This window comes from Schistocerca serialis, chromosome 12 (genome assembly GCF_023864345.2).
Source record: "Schistocerca serialis cubense isolate TAMUIC-IGC-003099 chromosome 12, iqSchSeri2.2, whole genome shotgun sequence".
Classification (NCBI taxonomy): domain Eukaryota; kingdom Metazoa; phylum Arthropoda; class Insecta; order Orthoptera; family Acrididae; genus Schistocerca; species Schistocerca serialis.
In genome coordinates this window covers 81,921,806-81,942,813 of record NC_064649.1, presented here as the reverse complement: position 1 = coordinate 81,942,813, position 21,008 = coordinate 81,921,806, and the positions used below count along the sequence as shown (strand labels likewise).

General features: G+C 45.8%; 1 protein-coding gene and 1 non-coding gene across 2 annotated transcripts in view; both read right to left on the bottom strand.

Annotated features, from left to right (window-relative positions):
- LOC126427952 (protogenin A-like) overlaps positions 1-21,008 on the bottom strand; it is a 438,352-nt gene that overhangs the window by 395,369 nt on the left and 21,975 nt on the right. The window lies entirely within an intron of this gene.
- On the bottom strand, positions 11,557-11,630 carry Trnat-ugu (transfer RNA threonine (anticodon UGU)). The gene has a single exon. It is a non-coding gene; the product is annotated as a tRNA-Thr (tRNA).

Genomic DNA, 21,008 nt, shown 5'->3' with positions numbered 1-21,008 from the left:
AGGTTCGCCGATGACATTGTAATTCTGTCAGAGACGGCAAAGGACTTGGAAGAGCAGTTGAACGGAATGGACAGTGTCTTGAAAGGAGGGTATAAGATGAACATCAACAAAATCAAAACGAGGATAATGGAATGTAGTCGAATTAAATCGGGTGATGCTGAGGGAATTAGATTAGGAAATGAGACACTTAAAGTAGTTAAGGAGTTTTGCTATTTGGGGAACTCATGATGGTCGAAGTAGAGAGGACATAAAATGTAGACTGGCAATGGCAAGGAAAGCGTTTCTGAAGAAGAGAAATTTGTCAACATCGAGTATAGATTTAATTGTGAGGAAGTCGTTTCAGAAAGTATTTGTAAGGAGGGTAGCCATGTATGGAAGTGAAACATGGACGACAAATGGTTTGGAGAAGAAGAGAATAGAAGCTTTCGAAATGTGGTGCGACAGAAGAATGCTGAAGATTAGATGGGTAGATCACATAACTAATGAGGGCGTATTGAATAGGATTGGGGAGAAGAGGAGTTTGTGACACAACTTGACTAGAAGAAGGGATCGGCTGGTAGGACATGTTCTGAGGAATCAAGGGATCAACAATTTAGTACTGGAGTGCAGCGTGGAGAGTAAAAATCGTAGAGGGAGACCAAGAGATGAATACACTAAGCAGATTCAGAAGGATGTAGGCTGCAGTAGGTACTGGGAGATGAAGAAGCTTGCACAGGACAGAGTAGCATGGAGAGCTGCATCAAACCAGTCTCAGGACCGAAGACCACAACAACACCAACAATGTTACATACAGTGAGTATGTTTGTTTTGTTTCAGGGCGCAAAAACAACTAGGGTCATACGCGCCTAAGTCAAAACAGCAGAACACAAAGACACATATGAGTTAAGAAACGACCAAGCGGGGTGGCGCAGTGGTTAGCACACTGGACTCGCATTCGGGAGGACGACGGTTCAATGCCGCATCCGGTCATCCTGATTTAGGTTTTCCCTGATTTCCCTAAATCGCTCTGGGTAAATGCCGGGATGGTTCCTTTGAAAGGGCACGGCCGACTTCCTTCCCCGTCCTTCCCTAATACGATGAGACCGATGACCTCGCTGTCTGGTCTCCTCCCCCACAACATCCCAACCCAAGTTAAAAAAACGACTATACGTCAATCCCGATTGGTATAAGAGACGACAGCTAGAAACGGGGATATGGAGAATGGGCTACATAAGATACCACACAGAAACAGAGCTCCAAAACTAAAAATTAAACGGCTTTCGCCATATTGCTTTGACGGATCAAAAAGTAAAACGCGGTCGACAGACCGCGCATCATTGTGTAAAACGGCCGATAAATCAGACGGCAAACAGATGTGGGAACGTAAACGGTTGAGAAATGGGCATCTCGTGAGTAAGTGGCGGACTGTTAAAGCATGTGCGCAAGGTGTACAATGTGGCGGGGTAACGTCAAATGATGATAACTAAAATGGCAGTGCCCAATACGCAGCCTAGATAAAATGACCTCCTCCCGGGGGGGGGGGGGGGGGGGGGGGCGACGGGCAAGAGCAGGTCGTCCAAGCCGCTGGGAGAGGCTTAATAAGTCGCAGCTTATTCCCGTGAAGGCAGGACCAATGGTGATGCCAAAGGGACAGTGACTATGTTGCATATTATAATGACAGTATGTTCTAATATCAGGTAATAATTTTCGTAGCTTATTACATCCTTCATCCTTCTATCAATATGTGTAACATCTTATTCTTAGCTCTAATGTCTTCGTTCATAGTAACTGACGGAAAGTCATCGAGTAAAATTGAAATGATTTCTGGCGTTCCCTAAGGTAATGTTATAGGCCCTCTGCTGTTACGTATTGATACAAACGATTTAGGAGACAATGTGAACAGCCATCTTAGGCTGTTTGCAGATGATGCTGTCGATTATCATCAAGTAAAGTCATCAGAAGATCAAAACAAATTACGAAACGATTTAGAGAAGATATCTGTATGGTGCGGCAATTTGGCAATTGATCCTAGATAATGAAAAGTGTGAGGTCATCCACATGAGTGCTAAAAGAAATCCGTTAAATTTCGGTTACACGATAAACCAGTCAAATCTAAAGCCCATAAATTCAACTGAACACCTAGGAATTACAATTACGAACAACTTACATTGGGAAGAACACATAGGAAATGCTGTTCGCTCAAACTGTCCAGAATGTTGTTCAAACGAATCGCCAACAATTATGGCCCACAGTCATGACATCGTTGTTTGGGAACAACAAAAAAATGGTTCAAATGGCTCTGAGCACTATGCGACTCAACTTCTGAGGTCATCAGTCGCCTAGAACTTAGAACTAATTAAACCTAACTAACCTAAGGACATCACACACATCCATGCCCGAGGCAGGATTCGAACCTGCGACCGTAGCGGTCACGCGGTTCCAGACTGAAGCGCCTTTAGCCGCACGGCCACACCGGCCGGCCTCTTGGGAACAACATCAATGGCTTCAAACTGTCTCCACGTCGCCGAACATGACCACGTCCAGTCTGGATTCAGATGGACCAGAGAACCCAATCCATTCCATGTAAACACAGCCCACACCACTTTGGAGCCACCACCAGTTTGCACAGTGCCTTGTTGACAACTTGCGCCCGTGAGTTCGACGGGTCTGCACCGCACTCGAAATTTACCATAAGCTTTTAGCAACTGAAACTGGGACTTATCTGATCAGACCATGGTGTTTCCGGTCGTCTGAGGTCCAACCGGTATGGTCACGAGCCCACGCGAGGCGCTGTCTTAGCAAAAGCATTTGCGTGGGTAGTCTGCTGACATAGCCCATTAGGGGGAGTTTCAACGCCATACATACATACATAACATACATACATAACATACATTGATTTTTGTTCCATAGATCATGACTACGACATTTCGTAATCATGTGGAACGTGTCATTTTAACATAAGTTTTCTTTACACAAAATAATTAATTAATTAATTAATTAATTATTTTTTTTACAGTTACTACTTCATCTCTAAGAATTCATCTATTGAGTAGAAGGAGTTGTCATTCAGAAATTCTTTTAATTTGCTTTTAAATGTTGGTTGGCTATCTGTCAGACTTATAATACTATTTGGCAAATGACTAAAAATTTTTGTGGCAGCATACTTCACCCCTTTCTGTGCCAAAGTGAGATTTACTCCAGAATAGTGAATATCATCCTTTCTTCTAGTGTTGTAGCTATGCACTTCGCCGTTATTTTTGAATTGGGGTGGATTAATAATGACAAATTCCATAAGTGAATATACGCATCCATCCTGACAATGTTAAATTTAGTGACTTGGCTTCCCTCTATTTTAGGAACCACTGTAGCCATCGATATGAAACTTTTACAAGACATTATGTTCTGAGTCTACTGAACTACAATAATTACATTTCAACCACTGGTTTCGGAAATACAATTTTTTAATTCCACGGTTAACATTTTGTGTACTTTCTGTACGTTATCCTAAATAATTTTAATTATACATAACATTATGTTCTTATTTTAGTTCAGTAGACTCAGTATATGTATGTTATTACTCCCTGAAAATTTGAATACTCTACTCGAATAATTTCTGAGATTTAGGGAAAAATGTAACAGAAAATGTAAATTTTCAGGAACGGCTTCTAAAGTATCAAAAGAAACTTACTTATATACGCTTAATTTTTTATTTTTAGTCGCTCAGAAGCACCCTGCACCATACCGTATATCATCCTCTTGATCTTTTTCCAAGTTTTTTCTTCTTTTCTTCTTTCTCGACTCCTTAGTGGCCAACTGTGCTGCATACTCTGCTTTATCAATGCGAACCTTGTCCACCCGATCACGTTCTGTGATGCAGTTTGCTCCAGGATTAATTCCCATATGCTGCAGCACTTTCACCCTACCAATGTTGCCATCATTATAAGCAATAACAGCATCACTGGCCCCCACCACTTAAGTGTATTTCAAACAAAAAAATTTTTGGTAAGCGAGTCCACATAAGATTTTTGAAGGACTCATTGGGATTTTGAGTCTCAGCATGACCCTTCTTCAGTAATTCAGGATTTGCCAGGTCTCGGTAAATAGGTTTTATGACATCCGCGACTGCTGCTGGGATGGAATGTTTATGACTGTACGAACTGCTTGAGTACTGGGCATTGCGGTAATTGCACCATGACTCAGGTCCAGGAGGGAAAGGTGGTGTTCTGGTTTTTCATCAGTTGACAGTCTGTGGAAGAAGGTAGCCCATACTGCCTGCTTCATTTTCAACAAATCCTCAGTATTATCTCTAATTGCCATCCCATAATACTGCTGTAGTTCATCAATCATTTTGTCTGTCAGCCTGCCTCTTATGGTTTTACCATCAGAAGATTTCTTGTCTCTTGTTTCAACTTCCTCAACCTGGTACCCATCCTCTTCTTGACATAAACTTTATAACACAGCAATCAACAGCCTTCTATATACAAAAATTACGATTTTATTAGATCTTGAAGTAATGCACATAAAAATTTTAACATTTTCAACTGGTGTAGATTATATTTTAAAAAATAAAATAAAATACTTCGCATGTAACTTTATAAGTGATATAGATATCATTTTATTCGGAAAATTGTACATTTTATATAGAGATAAAAATCCGAAAATCTGAAAAAATTTTGCATTCTAACTCCACTTAACGTCAAATTTCAACGCAGTGTCCTAACGGATACGTTCGTCGTGCGTCCCACCCCACATCGAACTCTATGGTTTTTTAACACAGTGTTGTCCGACCCCGGTAGCTGAGTGGTCAGCGCGACAGACTGTCAATCCTAAGGCCCCGGGTTCGATTCCCGCCTGGGTCGGAGATTTTCTCCGCTCAGGGACTGGGTGTTGTGTTGTCCTAATCATCATCATTTCATCCCCATCGACGCGCAAGTCGCCGAAGTGGCGTCAAATCAAAAGACTTGCACCAGGCGAACGGTCTACCCGACGGGAGGCCCTCGTCACACGACATTATTAACGCAGGGTTGCTTGTCTTTTAGCACTGACCACTCCAGGCAGACGCCTCAGCTCTCCGTCGTTAAACGAAAGCCATCGGCGAATGCGCTGGCCGTGGCGAGAGGTAATGCCTAAAACTTGATATTCTCGACACACTATTGACACTATGGATCTCGAAATATTGAAATCCCTAACGATTTCCGAAATGGACTGTCCCGTGGCTCTAGCTCCAACTGCCATTCCGCTTTCAAAGTCTTAATTCCAGTCGTGCAGCCATAGTCACGTCGGAAACCTTTTCACATGAATCACCTGACTACAGATGGCAGCTCCGCCAATGCACTGCTCTTGTATACCTCGTGTACACGATACTGCCGTCATCTGTATGTGCAAATTTTTAACAACATAGTTGTGTGGAGATAACAGAGATTGGTTTATTTACAATCAATTATTCAAAATGAAAGTCACAATTGTATTATTCATTCTGCCGCCAACCGGTTTCAACCCGCGATGGGGTCATCTTCAGGGCAACTTACACTGTAAAGTTATAATATTAGTAAGTAACCATGTACGTCATCTACAAGCAATTAATCAAAGTTACATACGTAAACAGATTTTCATACCCATTTGGTCGGTCGCTGGAGTCGTCACCCTTATTTATTATGTCTTATATTACAACTGGAACAAACTTTAAAGTTTACGATTTCTTGCTTAAGCATGTAACTACCGTTGTTCACCTTGTAGGGCGTTACCGTCTGCCCACGTGTTGTTGGTCGTTATTTAAGCTCATGCAGAGAACCAACCATGCATAGTTACCAACCGTGCACAGGCAGGGTGACGACTCCAGCGACCGACCAAATGGGTATAAAAATCTGTTTATTTATGTAACTTTGGCTAATTGCCTGTAGATTACGTACATGATTACTTACTACACTACTGCCCATTAAAATTGCTACACCAAGAAGAAATGCAGATGATAAACGAGTATTCATTGGACAAATATATTATACTAGAACTGACATGCGACTACATTTTCACGCAATTTGGGTGCATAGATCCTGAGAATTCAGTACCCGAACAACCACCTCTGGCCGTAATAACGGCCTTGATACGCCTGGGCACTGAGTTAAACAGAGCTTGGATGGCGTCTACAGGTACAGCTGCCCATGCAGCTTCAACACGATTCCACAGTTCATCAAGATTAGTGACTGGCGTATTGTGACGAGCCAGTTGCTCGGCCACCATTGACCACACGTATTCAATTGGTGAGACATCTGGAGAATGTGCTGGCCACGGCAGCAGTCGAACATTTTCTGTATCCAGAAAGGCCCGTACAGGACCTACAACATGCGGTCGTGCATTATCCTGCTGAAATGGAGGGTTTCGCAGGGATCTAATGAAGGGTAGAGCCACAGGTCGTAACACATCTGAAATGTAACGTCCACTGTTCGAAGTGCCGTCAATGCGAACAAGAGGTGACCGAGACGTGTAACCAAATGGCAACCCATTCCATGACGCCGGGTGATACGCCAGTATGGCGATGATGAATACACGCTTCCAATGTGCGTTCACCGCGATGTCGCAAAACACGGATGGGACCATCATGATGTTGTAAACAGAACCTGGTTTCATCCGAAAATATGTGGTTTTGCTATTCGTACACCCAGTTTCGTCGTTGAGTACGCAATCGCAGCCGCTCCCGTCTGTGATGCAGCGTCGAGGGTAATCGCACCGTGGTCTCCGAGTTGATAGTCCATGCTGCTGCAAACGTCGTCGAACTGTTCGTGCAGATGGTTGTTGTCTTGCAAACGTCCCCATCTGTTCACTCGGGGATCGAGACGTAGCTGCACGATCCGTTACAGCCACGCGGATAAGATGCCTGTCATCTCGACTGCTAGTGATACGAGGCCGTTGGCATCCAGCACGGCGTTCCGTATTAGCCTCCTGAACCCACCGATTCCATATTCTGCTAACAGTCATTGGATCTCGACCAACGCGAGCAGCAATGTCGCAACACGATAAACCGCAATCGCTATAGGCTACAACCCCGCCTTTATCAAAGTCGGAAACGTGATGGTACGCATTTCTCCTCCTTACACGAGGCCTCACAACAACGTTTCACCAGGCAACGCCGGTCAACTGCTGTTTGTGTATGAGAAATCAGTTGGAAACTTTCCTCATGTCAGCACGTTGTAGGTGTCGCCACGGGCGCCAACCTTGTGTGAATGCTCTGAAAACCTAATCATTTGCATATGACAGCATCTTCTTCCTGTTGGTTAAATTTCGCGTCTGTAGCACGTCATCTTCGTGGTGCAGCAATTTTATTGGCCAGTAGTTTAATATTATAACTTGACAGTAAATTGCCCTGAAGATAACCCCATCGCGGGTTGAAACTGGTTGGCGGCAGAATAAATAATGCGATTGTGACTGTCATATTGAATAATTGATCTGTATGTGTGCATATTGCTATACCGCGACTTTTGTCACCTGAGTGTGTATCGATTGTCAGTGCTGCCAACTGCCATGTGTCAGTGCACGACGACGCCAACCGTGACTGAGCGGGTAACATCGCTACAGCACAAATTAAAAAAAAAAAAAAAAAAAAATGGAGAAAGCTTTTATCCAGCAGTGGATGTGAAATGGGTGATGACAGCGGTGTTTGTGGTGGTGGCGATCACGAGTAAGAGAGATGGATGAGGAGGGTTGTATGGGCGCACGACGGCAAGCTCTTCAGCGCCTGCTCGGTGACAGATTGAAACGGGTGTCAAGAAAATACTCAGAACCGTAAGACAAAACAGAACGTAAAACACAGGTAACAAGCTTGGAAAAATATGTGCCGACCCACACCGAAGCGTGGGACAAAGCATGCCACCAGCAGTAAAACGTGGACAACCCAAGAAGGAAGTAATGGAGGGAGCTAAAGCAGATGGAAGTGGCTGGGTGACCGCTAGGAATAAAGGGAGGAGCCAACCACTGTGCAATACACTAAAACCTCCAGCCTAAAAGTTTAGATCAGAGTCCAAACACATCACAAAACTTTAACACCCGAGACACACAAGACTCATCATTAGCTAAAACAGAAGGCAGATCCCCATCAACTTGTGCGTCTGCCAGTGCATCACGGTATGTAATGCAGTCTGTTAAAATGTGCCGGACAGAGATGTGCAGACCACAGGCATCACAAAACGGGGGTTCCCCCCGCCGTAATACACTCCTGGAAATTGAAATAAGAACACCGTGAATTCATTGTCCCAGGAAGGGGAAACTTTATTGACACATTCCTGGGGTCAGATACATCACATGATCACACTGACAGAACCACAGGCACATAGACACAGGCAACAGAGCATGCACAATGTCGGCACTAGTACAGTGTATATCCACCTTTCGCAGCAATGCAGGCTGCTATTCTCCCATGGAGACGATCGTAGAGATGCTGGATGTAGTCCTGTGGAACGGCTTGCCATGCCATTTCCACCTGGCGCCTCAGTTGGACCAGCGTTCGTGCTGGACGTGCAGACCGCGTGAGACGACGCTTCATCCAGTCCCAAACATGCTCAATGGGGGACAGATCCGGAGATCTTGCTGGCCACGGTAGTTGACTTACACCTTCTAGAGCACGTTGGGTGGCACGGAATACATGCGGACGTGCATTGTCCTGTTGGAACAGCAAGTTCCCTTGCCGGTCTAGGAATGGTAGAACGATGGGTTCGATGATGGTTTGGATGTACCGTGCACTATTCAGTGTCCCCTCGACGATCACCAGTGCTGTACGGCCAGTGTAGGAGATCGCTCCCCACACCATGATGCCGGGTGTTGGCCCTGTGTGCCTCGGTCGTATGCAGTCCTGATTGTGGCGCTCACCTGCACGGCGCCAAACACGCATACGACCATCATTGGCACCAAGGCAGAAGCGACTCTCATCGCTGAAGACGACACGTCTCCATTCGTCCCTCCATTCACACCTGTCGCGACACCACTGGAGGCGGGCTGCACGATGTTGGGGCGTGAGCGGAAGACGGCCTAACGGTGTGCGGGAACGTAGCCCAGCTTCATGGAGACGGTTGCGAACGGTCCTCGCCGATATCCCAGGAGCAACAGTGTCCCTAATTTGCTGGGAAGTGGCGGTGCGGTCCCCTACGGCACTGCGTAGGATCCTACGGTCTTGGCGTGCATCCGTGCGTCGCTGCGGTCCGGTCCCAGGTCGACGGGCACGTGCACCTTCCGCCGACCACTGGCGACAACATCGATGTACTGTGGAGACCTCACGCCCCACGTGTTGAGCAATTCGGCGGTACGTCCACCCGGCCTCCCGCATGCCCACTATACGCCCTCGCTCAAAGTCCGTCAACTGCACATACGGTTCACGTCCACGCTGTCGCGGCATGCTACCAGTGTTAAAGACTGCGATGGAGCTCCGTATGCCACGGCAAAGTGGCTGACACTGACGGCGGCGGTGCACAAATGCTGCGCAGCTAGCGCCATTCGACGGCCAACACCGCGGTTCCTGGTGTGTCCGCTGTGCCGTGCGTGTGATCATTGCTTGTACAGCCCTCTCGCAGTGTCCGGAGCAAGTATGGTGGGTCTGACACACCGGTGTCAATGTGTTCTTTTTTCCATTTCCAGGAGTGTAGAAAGCTATGTGTGAGAGGACAGTGCCCGATCCGAAGACGTGTGAGGGCCACTTCCTCCCGCCTGAGCAACAGGCAGCAGGGACGCGACGGTCGAGTTGTTGACTTCCTGGGGATACGCTGCGCCCACACGCCTGCGCCGTCTGCAGCTCATACAAAACTAAGTACTCAAAAACATAAGCAATGCTCCACGATACACACGCGACGCAAGCCTTCACCGGGAATACCGACTTGAGACTCTCACGGAGGTAATCCACGAACTCACCACAAGACTATACAGAAACTCCAGACATTCGCAGAATCCGTTTATTCTGAATCTGGGGAACTACGACCACAACCATAGATAGAACCACAAAAGACCAAAAGACATACTTGTAAGGACCTAACATCTATGGCCAAGCACACGCAAACACAACGGTACAGGTGAACCCCTGTTAATCAGACGCCATTACTGGATATCCAGTTGGAACACATTGCCGAATAACTGGCACAATTCTATCGCGTTGGAATGAAGCCTCATCCGTAAAGAGAACATTTGCACTGAAATGAGGATTGACACATTGTTGGATGAACCATTTGCAGAAGTGTACCCGTGGAGGCCAATCAGCTGCTGATAGTGCCTGCACACGCTGTACATGGTACGGAAACAACTGGATCTCCCGTAGCACTCACCATACAGTGACGTGGTCAACGTTACCTTGTACAGCAGCAACTTCTCTGACGCTGACATTAGGGTTATCGTCAACTGCACGAAGAATTGCCTCGTCCATTGCAGATGTCCTCGTCGTTCTAGGTCTTCCCCAGTCGCGAGTCATAGGCTGGAATGTTCCGTGCTCCCTAAGACTCCGATCTATTGCTTCGAACGTCTTCCTGTCGGGACACCTTCGTTCTGGAAATCTGTCTAGATACTAACGTACCTCGCCACGGATATTGCCCCGTGCTAATCCATACATCAAATGGGCATCTGCCAACTCCGCATTTGTAAACATTGCACTGACTGCAAAACCACGTTCATGATGAACACTAACCTGTTGATGCTACGTACTGATGTGCTTGATGCTAGTACTGTAGGGCAATGAGTCGCATGTCAACACAAGCACCGAAGTCAACATTACCTTCCTTCAATTGGGCCAACTGGCGGTGAATCGAGGAAGTACAGTACATACTGACGAAACTAAAATGAGCTCTAACATGGAAAGTAAGCGTTTCCGGACACATATCCACATAACATCTTTTCTTTATTTGTGTGTGAGGAATGTTTCCTGAAAGTTTGGCCGTACCTTTTTGTAACTCCCTGTATAACGATCTTGATTCTTTCAGGAATGCAGCGGCTGCAGCAACTGGGATATATCGCCATCGCTTGCCACGGTAATGGTGCATAATACCCATACTAACAAATCCAACCATCCCACTGTCGCACAGTTTTTTTCCCACGGCACGAGCCTTGGCACTTTTCCCCCTCTGCTCTTCAAATTGCTACCCTCATTCGCGTTTCGTCCACTATCACCTGATGGACCGTGTTAATGCGTAGTCTTAAAAATGTTTCAAATGGCTCTGAGCAGTATAGGACTCAACTTCTGAGGTGATAAGTCTCCCAGAACGTAGAACTACGTAAACCTAACAAACCTAAGGACATCACACACATCCATGGCCGAGGAAGGATTCGAACCTGCGATCGTAGCAGTGGCGCGGTTCCGGACTGAAGCGCCTAGAACCGCTCGGCCACTCTGGCCGGCGCGCAGTCTTTCCCAGACGCACGGATAACATCACAGCCCAGCATCCTGTGATCCACCTATCAGATAACTATATATATGAAGACAGTAACTGTTCTCGAAAGAGCAGAATACTGTTGATGACAGTGCAGCTTTTCCCTGGAATAAATGATGACTAACTTAAACCCTCAGCTGCCGACAGATGTTGTTGATATACCTCGATGTGAACAGTTGAAAATGTGTGCCCCGACCGGGACTCGAACCCGGGATCTCCTGCTTACATGGCAGACGCTCTATCCATCTGAGCCACCGAGGACACAGATGAAGAGCGCGACTGCAGGGACTTATCCCTTGCACGCTTCTCGTGAGACTCACATTCCCAACTCTCCACAATTCTACATATGTAATGTACCTAATAGACATTTGTCCATCCACTCGTTACTCGCGCACGCTTTGGCGATTCCCGTAAGAGTTTGGGCAACCTGTGCGCATTTACACAGACGAAGGTCAATGGCTGGGTAACCTTTAACTATGCATGAATATAGTAACTGTTCTCGAAAGAACAGATACCATTGATGACAGTACAGCTTCTCTAGAATAATTAATTGAAACACTCAGCTGCCGACAGATGTTGTCGATATACCTCAGTGGGACCAGCTGAAAATGTGCGCCCCGACTGGCTCTCGAACCCGGGATCTCCTGCTCATATGGCAGACGCTCCATGCATCTGAGCCACCGAGGACACGGGGAGCGTGCAAGGGTAAGTCCCTGCAGTCGCGCTATTCATCTGTGTCCTCGGTGGCTCAGATGGATAGAGCGCCTGCCATGTAAGCAGGAGATACCGGGTTCGAGTCGCGGTCGGGGCACACATTTTCAGCTGTCCACATCGAGGTATATCAACGCCTGTCAGCAGCTGAGGGTTTCAGTTATTCATCATTTATTAGATAACTAACATGTTGAGGGAGGTGACAGTAGAACTGGTCACCACGTTGGCGACCACAACCATAGATGGAAACATAAAAGATCAAAAGACGTACTTGTAAGGACCTAACGTCTATGGCCAAGCACACGCAAACACAACGGTACAGGTGAGCCCCTGTTAATCAGACGCCAGTACTGGATATCCAGCTGGAACACACTGCCGAATAACTGGCACCATGCAGGGAAGCCGTACCGTAAACTGCATGCAAACAAGCTCCACACAGCCCCCACACAGTGAGATGATCTATGGCCGATCTCCCAATACTGTATAAAGATCTTGATTGTTCCAGGAATGCAGCGGCTGCAGCAACTGGGATACATCGCCATCGCGTGCATGCATGATACCAATACTAACAAATCCAACCTTGCATGAACTATCGCAGCTAGTAAGCCACTACTGCTCTTACTACCCATCGCACTGTCGCAGAGGTTTTTTTCCCACGGCACGAGCCTTGGCACTTTTTTCCCCTCTGCTCTTCAAATTGCTACCCTCATTCGCGTTTCGTCCACTATCTATCACCTGATGGTGTTGATGTGTAGTCTCACCCAGACGCACGGACAACATCACAGCCCAGCATCCTGTGATCCACTTATTAGATAACTAACATGTTGACGAAGGTGACAGTAGAACTGGTCACCACGTTCAAATGGCTCTGACAAGGGAACCTCCCCATCGCACCCCCATCAGATTTAGTTATAAGTTGGCACAGTGGATAGGCCATGAAAAACTGAAAACAGATCAACTGAGAAAACAGGAAGAAGTTGTGTGGAACTATGAAAAAATAAGCAAAATATACAAACCGAGTAGTTCATGGGAAGATAAGCAACGTCAAGGAGACTAGGAACGCAGGAACGCCGTGGTCTCGTGGTAACGTGAGCAGCTGCGGAACGAAAGGTACTTGGTTCAAATCTTCCATCGAGTGAAAAGTTTAATTTTTTATTTTCAGTTTATGTGACAAACTCTTATGTTTTCATCACTTTTTTGGGAGTGATTATCACATCCGAAAGAAACCCTAAATCGGTCAAGGTAGAAGAATCTTTTTACCCATTCGCCAAGAGTACAAGTTAGGTGGATCGACAACATATTCCTGTCATGTGACGCACATGCCGTCACCAGTGTCGTATAGAATATATCAGATGTGTTTTCCTGTGGAGGAATCGGTTGACCTATGACCTTGCGATCAAATGTTTTCGGTTCCAATTGGAGAGGCACGTCCTTTCGTCTACTAATCGCACGGTTTTGCGATGCGGTCGCAAAACACAGACACTAAACTTATTACAGTGAACAAAGACGTCAATGAACGAACGGACAGATAATAACTACACAAAAATAAAGAAAATAAAATTTTCACTCGAGGGAAGCTTTGAACCAAGGACCTCTCGTTCAGCAGCTGCTCACGCTACCACGAGACCACGACGCTCCTGAGCTCACTTTGTCCATGATGTTGCCTATGCGACACGTGGACTACTCAGTTTGTGTATTTTGCTTATTTTTTCACAGTTCCACACAACTTCTTCCTGTTTTCTCAACTGATCTGTGTTCAGTGCCAACTTATAACTAAATCTGAGGGGGGTGCGATGGGGAGGTTCCCTTGTGAGCACTATGGGACTTAACATCTATGGTCATCAGTCCCTTAGAACTTAGAACTACTTAAACCTAACTAACCTAAGGACATCACACAACACCCAGTCATCACGAGGCAGAGAAAATCCCTGACCCCACCGGGAATCGAACCCGGGCGCGGGAAGTAAGAACGCTACAGCACGACCACGAGCTGCGGACGTCACCACGTTGGTGCGGACGTGGAGGGGCCCCATCTCTATTTAAAACCAACCGCAATGTATTGGCCGTCACCGCCAGCCATTCTTCCTCCCACAACTCCAAGCACTTCTTATGGAGTTCAGAAATGACACACTGCAAGGAAATTGGACACTGGAGCACACCCTGCTCTCTGCAGGCGTCCTTGGCAGCCCGATCGGCCTGTCCCGATACCGCGCTCATTGTAGCGGTTGTGACAGTGTGCCCATGTGAGTCTCGCTACAGTGGAGTGCCACAGCTCGGTCGGCAGTGTAGTGGCGGTGTCAGATGCCCTCCGCCAGGCACTGCGGCGCCCCCAGTGCCGAGCTGCGCCGTGTGGCGTGGCGCCGCGGACCGCCGTAGTACTACGGCACGACGCCACGCGGCCCTGCTCTGCTGGGATCGATACGGCGCCGAAATTCGGGGCGTGGCCCGGCCCGTGCCGGGGAGTCCCGCTGCTCCACACACCACACCACACCACAGTCCGCCCCTGGTACCTCAGCACGACGGAATGTCATACCTAACGGCCCGGATACGATTCCCGCCTGCGTCGGAGACTTTCTCCGCTCAGGGTTGGTTGCGTTTGGGGTTTCATGGGGGCTAAACATAGAGGTCATCACTCCCCTGTTCCAAACAGACATACGTCCAAAAGGCCTAGACAGTAAAAGCGTAACCTCTGCACCCACAGGGAGGGAACACCATGGGGGTTGTTGTTGTTGTTGTTGTTGTTGTTGTTGTTATTTTTGTTGTCGTCTTCAGTGCTGAGATTGGTTTGATGCAGCTCTCCATGCTACTCTATCCTGTGCAAGCTTCTTCATCTCCCAGTACTTACTGCAACCTACATCCTTCAGAATCTGCTTACAAGGGAACCTCCCCATCGCACCCCCCTCAGATTTAGTTATACTAGGGCTATCCACAAAGTGCATTACGTTTTGGAATTAAAAATAAATAAAGTATTGGAAAATTTTTTATTATATACAGATGAATTCAGCAATAAGATTATATACATTAAAAATGAAACTCTCTACAAGAAAATTGAAAAACTTTCAGATTCTATGCGAAAAAGGAGAATAAATTTTTATGGTCATCTTCTCAGAATGAACTCCAACAGATTAACTAAACAAATCTTTGACTTCTTCCGTAACCGAAAAACGAAGCCCAACTGGTTTAAAGAAACTGAGAAAGACCTAGTGGAATTAAATATTTCAGAAAATTCACTTATTGATCGAACTGCTAAATTAATTACTCAAGATGAAAACATAAGGTTCCAAGACAAATCCACACAAAAGTCCAAATCCTTCATCTCGGAAGAAGGGAGGAGAAGAAGATCAGAAAGAATGAAGAAATACTGGGCCCTAAGAAAAGAACAACGCACAAAGAAATGATTGATCCAGCGTACCCCAAAGAGGGTGAAACGAAAGAAGAAGAAGATGAAAGCCACACTTAAATACTACTTTTCTACATAGTTGCCATTTAAATTAAGGCACTTATCGTAGCGATGGGAAAGCTTGGAAATTCCTTCGTCGTAAAATTCGGCCGCCTGCGGCTTCAACCACGTGGTTACCTCTTCTTTTGGGACAGAAAAGGTGTGATTTTTGTGGATTTCCTGGAAAGAGGCACTACAATAAACTCTCAAAGGTATTGCCAAACTCTGCACAACCTCAGAAGAGCAATACAAAACAAGCGCAGGGGAAAGTTGGGCTCAAAGATCTTGCTGATTCACGACAACGCCCGGGCCCACACGGCAAATGCCACTCGTGAAGTTCTCGAATCTTTTAAGTGGGAGTTGTTTCCTCATCCGCCGTACAGTCCCGACCTGGCACCGAGCGACTTCCACTTATTCCCAGCAATGAAGAAGTGGTTGGCTATGCAGCGTTTTGATGACGACGCACAGCTTCAAGAAAGGGTAACCACGTGGTTGAAGGCGCAGTCGGCCGAATTTTACGACGAAGGAATTTCCAAGCTCGTCCATCGCTACGATAAGTGCCTTAATTTAAATGGCAACTATGTAGAAAAGTAGTATTTAAGTGTGGCTTTCATCTGTATATAACAAAAAAAATTCCAATACTTTATTTATTTTTAATTCCAAAACGTAATGTACTTTGTGGATAGCCCTCGTAAGTTTGCACAGTGGATAGGCCTTGAAAAACTGAACACAGATCAATCGAGAAAACAGGAAGAAGTTGCGTGGAACTATGAAAAAAATTAGCAAAATATACAAACTGAGTAGTCCATGTGGAACATAAGCAACATCAAGGGTAGTGTGAGCTCAGGAGTGCCCGTGGTCCCGTGGTTAGCGTGAGCAGCTGCGGAACGAGAGGTTCTTTGACAAATCTTCCCTCGAGTGAAGAGTTTAATTTTTTATTTTCAGACAACTATCAAAGTTCAGGCACTCACACATAATCAACTTCGCTCTCCAAAATTCCAGGACATGTTCAGATTTGCTTGGACATATGCAGGATTTGACGGTCTACACACGGAAAAATTTGAAAACGTTAAAAACATATGTTTTGACAGAGCTCAGGGAAAACTGTGAATCTGTTGCATTCATTTGTTGCAGTTTATGTGATAAACTCTTATGTTTTCAAAACTTTTTCGGGAGTGATTATCACATCCACAAGAAAGCCTAAATCGGGCAAGGTAGAAGAATCTTTTTACCCATTCGCCAAGTGTACAAGTTAGGTGGGTCGACAAAATATTCCTGTCACGTGACGCACATGCCGTCACCAGTGTCGTATAGAATATATCATACGTGTTTTCCTGAGGTGGAATCGGTTGACCTATGACCTTGCGATCAAATGTTTTCGGTTCCCATTGGAGAGGCACGTGCTTTCGTCTACTAATCGCACGGTTTTGCGGTGAGGTCGCAAAACACAGACACTAAACTTACTACATTGAACAGAGACGTCAATGAACGAACGGACAGCCGGCCGGGGTGCCGAGCAGTACTAGGCGCTAAAGTCTGGAACCGCGTGACCGCTACGGTCGCAGGTTCGAATCCTGCCTCGGGTATGGATGTGTGTGATGTCCTTAGGTTAGTTAGGTTTAAGTAGTTCTAAGTTCTAGGGGACTGATGACCTCAGAAGTTAAGTCCCATAGTGCTCAGAGCCATTTGAACCATTTTTGAACGAATGGACAGATCATAACGTTGCAAAAATAAAGAATGTAAACTTTTCACTCGAGGGAAGACTTGAACTAAGGACCTCTCGTTCCACAGCTTCTCACGCTAACCACGGAAACACGGCGCTCCTGAGATCAGATTTTCCTTGATGTTGCCTATCTTCCGTATGTACTACTCAATTTGCATTTTTTGCTAATTTCTTTCATAGTTCCACACAACTTCTTCCGGTTTTATCGATTGATCTGTGTTCAGCTTTTCAAGGCCTGTCCACTGTGCCAACTTATAACTAAATCTGAGGGGGGGTCAGATGGGGAGGTACCCTTGTTAGTGTATTCATCTCTTGGTCTCCCTCTACGATTTTTACCCTCCACGCTGCCCTCCAATACTAAATTGGTGATCCCTCGATGTCTCAGAACATGTCCTACCAACCGGTCCCTTCTTCTTGTCAACTTTTGCCACAAACTCCTCTTCTCTCCAATTCCATTCAATATCTCCTCATTAGTTATGTGATCTACCCATCTAATCTTCAGCCTTCTTCTGTAGCACCACATTTCGAAAGCTTCTATTCTCTTGGTGTCCAAGCTGTTTATCGTCCACGTTTCACTTCCATACATGGCTACGCTCCATACAAATACTTTCAGAAACGGCTTCCTGACACTTAAATCTATACTCGATGTTAACAAATTTCTCTTCTTCAGAAACGCTTTCCTTGCCATTGCGTCTACATTTTATATCATCTCTACTTCGACCATCATCGGTTATTTTGCTCCCCAAATAGCAAAACTCCTTTACTACTTTAAGTGTCTCATTTCCTAATCTAATTCCCTCAGCATCACCCGACTTGATTCGACTACATTCCATTATCCTCGTTTTGCATTTGTTGTGTTCAACTTATACCCTCCTTTCAAGACACTGTCCATTCCGTTCAATTGCCCTTCCAAGTCCTTTGCTGTCTCCGACAGAATTACAATGTTGTCGGCGAACCTCAAAGTTTTTATTTCTTCTCCATGGATTTTAATACCTACTCCGAATTTTTCTTTTGTTTCCTTTACTGCATGCTCAATATACAGATTGAATAACATCGGGGAGAGGCTACAACCCTGTCTCGCTCCCTTCCCAACCGCTGCTTCCCTTTCATGCCCCTCCACTCTTATAACTGCCATCTGGTTTCTGTACAAATTGTAAATAGCCTTTCGCTCCCTGTATTTTACGCCTGCCACCTTTAGAATATGAAAGACAGTATTCCAGTCAACATTGTCAAAAGCTTTCTCCATGTCTACAAATGCTAGAAAGGTAGGTTTGCCTTTCCTTAATCTTTTTTCTAAGATAAGTCATAAGGTCAGTATTGCCTCACGTGTTCCAACATTTCTACGGAATTCATATTGATCTTCCCCGAGGTCTACCAGTTTTTCCATTCGTCTGTAAAGAATTCGCGTTAGTATTTTGCAGCTGTGGCTTATTACACTGATAGTTCGGTAATTTTCACATCTATCAACACCTGCTTTCTTTGGGATTGGAATTATTATATTCTTCTTGAAGTCTGAGGGTATTTCGCCTGTCTTATACATCTTGCTCACCAGATGGTAGAGTTTTGTCAGGACTGGCTCTCCCATGGCTGTCAGTAGTTCTAATTGAATGTTGTCTACTCCGGGGGCCTTGTTTCGACTCAGGTCTTTCAGTGCTCTGTCAAACTCTTCACGCAGTATCGTATCTCCCATTTCATCTTCATCTACATCCTCTTCCATTACAGAGCTAAAATGAACACCGCAATAACACAAAATACAGGACACTTAAAAGGAGCAGAGCAAAGAGTAAAACAGATTTCAGCGGTTGATGGATCAGGTAAAAGGTCAACCATTCAACTACAAACGAAGAACCTCCAGCTGGAAAGCGTTGATAGAGGTACCAACACAACTTGTTACCATAAAAGACGCTATTTTGGTATCCACGTCACAATTAAATGTTGCTGGAGAGGGTGTAGCCTGAGAAATCATGCGAGAGCGCCCACACTAGAGTGAGTGATAAAACCCAGCTGCACGCATAAAACGTAAAACTGAGTCAGCTGTATAGGCATCGTCACCTAGAAATAAAGGAAATGCAGCCGGTAAATTAAAGGACAGCCGCAAGGGGGCTAAAAGGGGGCAGTCCATCAGAAGATGGACCACTGTCAGCCCTGCATCACAGCGACACTTCGGCGGGTTCTCACGGCGAAGGAGATAGCTGTGGGTCAACCGCGTATGTCCAATTCGGAGATGGCAGAGAACAACTGAGTCCCTACGCGTGCTCCTCAAGGATGAGTTCCATACGGCCGTGGACGACTTTACCATGCGGAGCTTATTTGGCGTGTTCAAGACAGACCATTCAGAGCTCCAGACATCGCGGACCTTGCGATGTAGGGCCCGCTCAGGGACTGGGTGTTGTGTTGTCACCATCATCATTTCATCCCCATCGACATGCAAGTCGCCAAAGTGGCGTCAACTCGGAAGACTTGCACCAGGCGAACGGTCTACCCGACTGGAGGACCTAGCCACACGGCATTTTCATTTACCACACCACACCAGGCCACACAACTGCCCTCTGGCCCACGCACACCACAGCACACCAGACCAGAGGCTACAAAACACCAGCCTGCCGCCCGAGGTTCAGGTCACCTGAAATTGGTAGACCTAAGGGATAGTAGGAAGCTGGAAGGCGTGTATAGAGGGTCTATACAAGGACGACGTTCTCGAGGAAAATATTTTGGATATGGAAGAGGATGTAGATGAAGATGAAATGGGAGATATGATACTGCGTGAAGAGTTTGACACAGCACTGAAAGAGCTAAGTCGAAACAAGGCCCCAGGAATAGACAACATTCCATTAGAACTACTGACGGCCTTGGGAGAGCCAGTCCTGACAAAACTCTACCATCTGGTGAGCAAGATGTATGAGACAGGCGAAATACGCCCAGACTGCAAGAAGAATATAATAATTCCAATCCCAAAGAAAGCAGGTCTTGACAGACGTGAAAATTACCGAACTATCAGTTTAATAAATCACGGCTGCAAAATACTAACGCGAATTCTTTACAGACGAATGGAAAAACCGGTAGAAGCCGACCTCGGGGAAGATCAGTTTGGATTCCGTAGAAATACTGGAACGTGTGAGGCAATAGTGACCGTAAGACTTATCTTGGAAATTAGATTAATGAATCGCAAACCTACGTTTCTAGCATTCGTAGACTTAGAGAAAGCTTTTGACCATGTTGACTGGAATACTCTCTTTCAAATTCTGAAGGTGGCAGACGTAAAATACAGGGAGCGAAAGGCTATTTACTATTTGTACAGAAACCAGATGGCGGTCATAAGAGTATTGACGGTATTACATTAGGAAATGAGTGGCTTAAAGTAGTAAAGGAGTTTTTGGAGAGAAAAATAACTGATGATGGTCGAAGTAGAGAGGATATAAAATGCAGACTGTCAATGGCAAGGAAACCATTTCTAAAGATGAGAAATCTATTAACATCGAGTATATAGATTTAAGTGTCAGGAAGTCGTTTCTGAAAGTATTTGTATGGAGTGTGGCCATTTATGGAAGTGAAACATGGACGATAAATAGTTTAGACAGGACGAGAATAGAAGCTTTCGAAACGTGGTGCTACAGAAGACTGCTGAAGATGGGTAGATCACATAACTAATGAGGAGGTATTGAATAGAATTGGGGAGAAGAGGAGTTTGTGGCACAACTTGACTAGAAGAAGGGATCGGTTGGTAGGACATGTTCTGAGGCATCAAGGGATCACCAATTTAGTACTG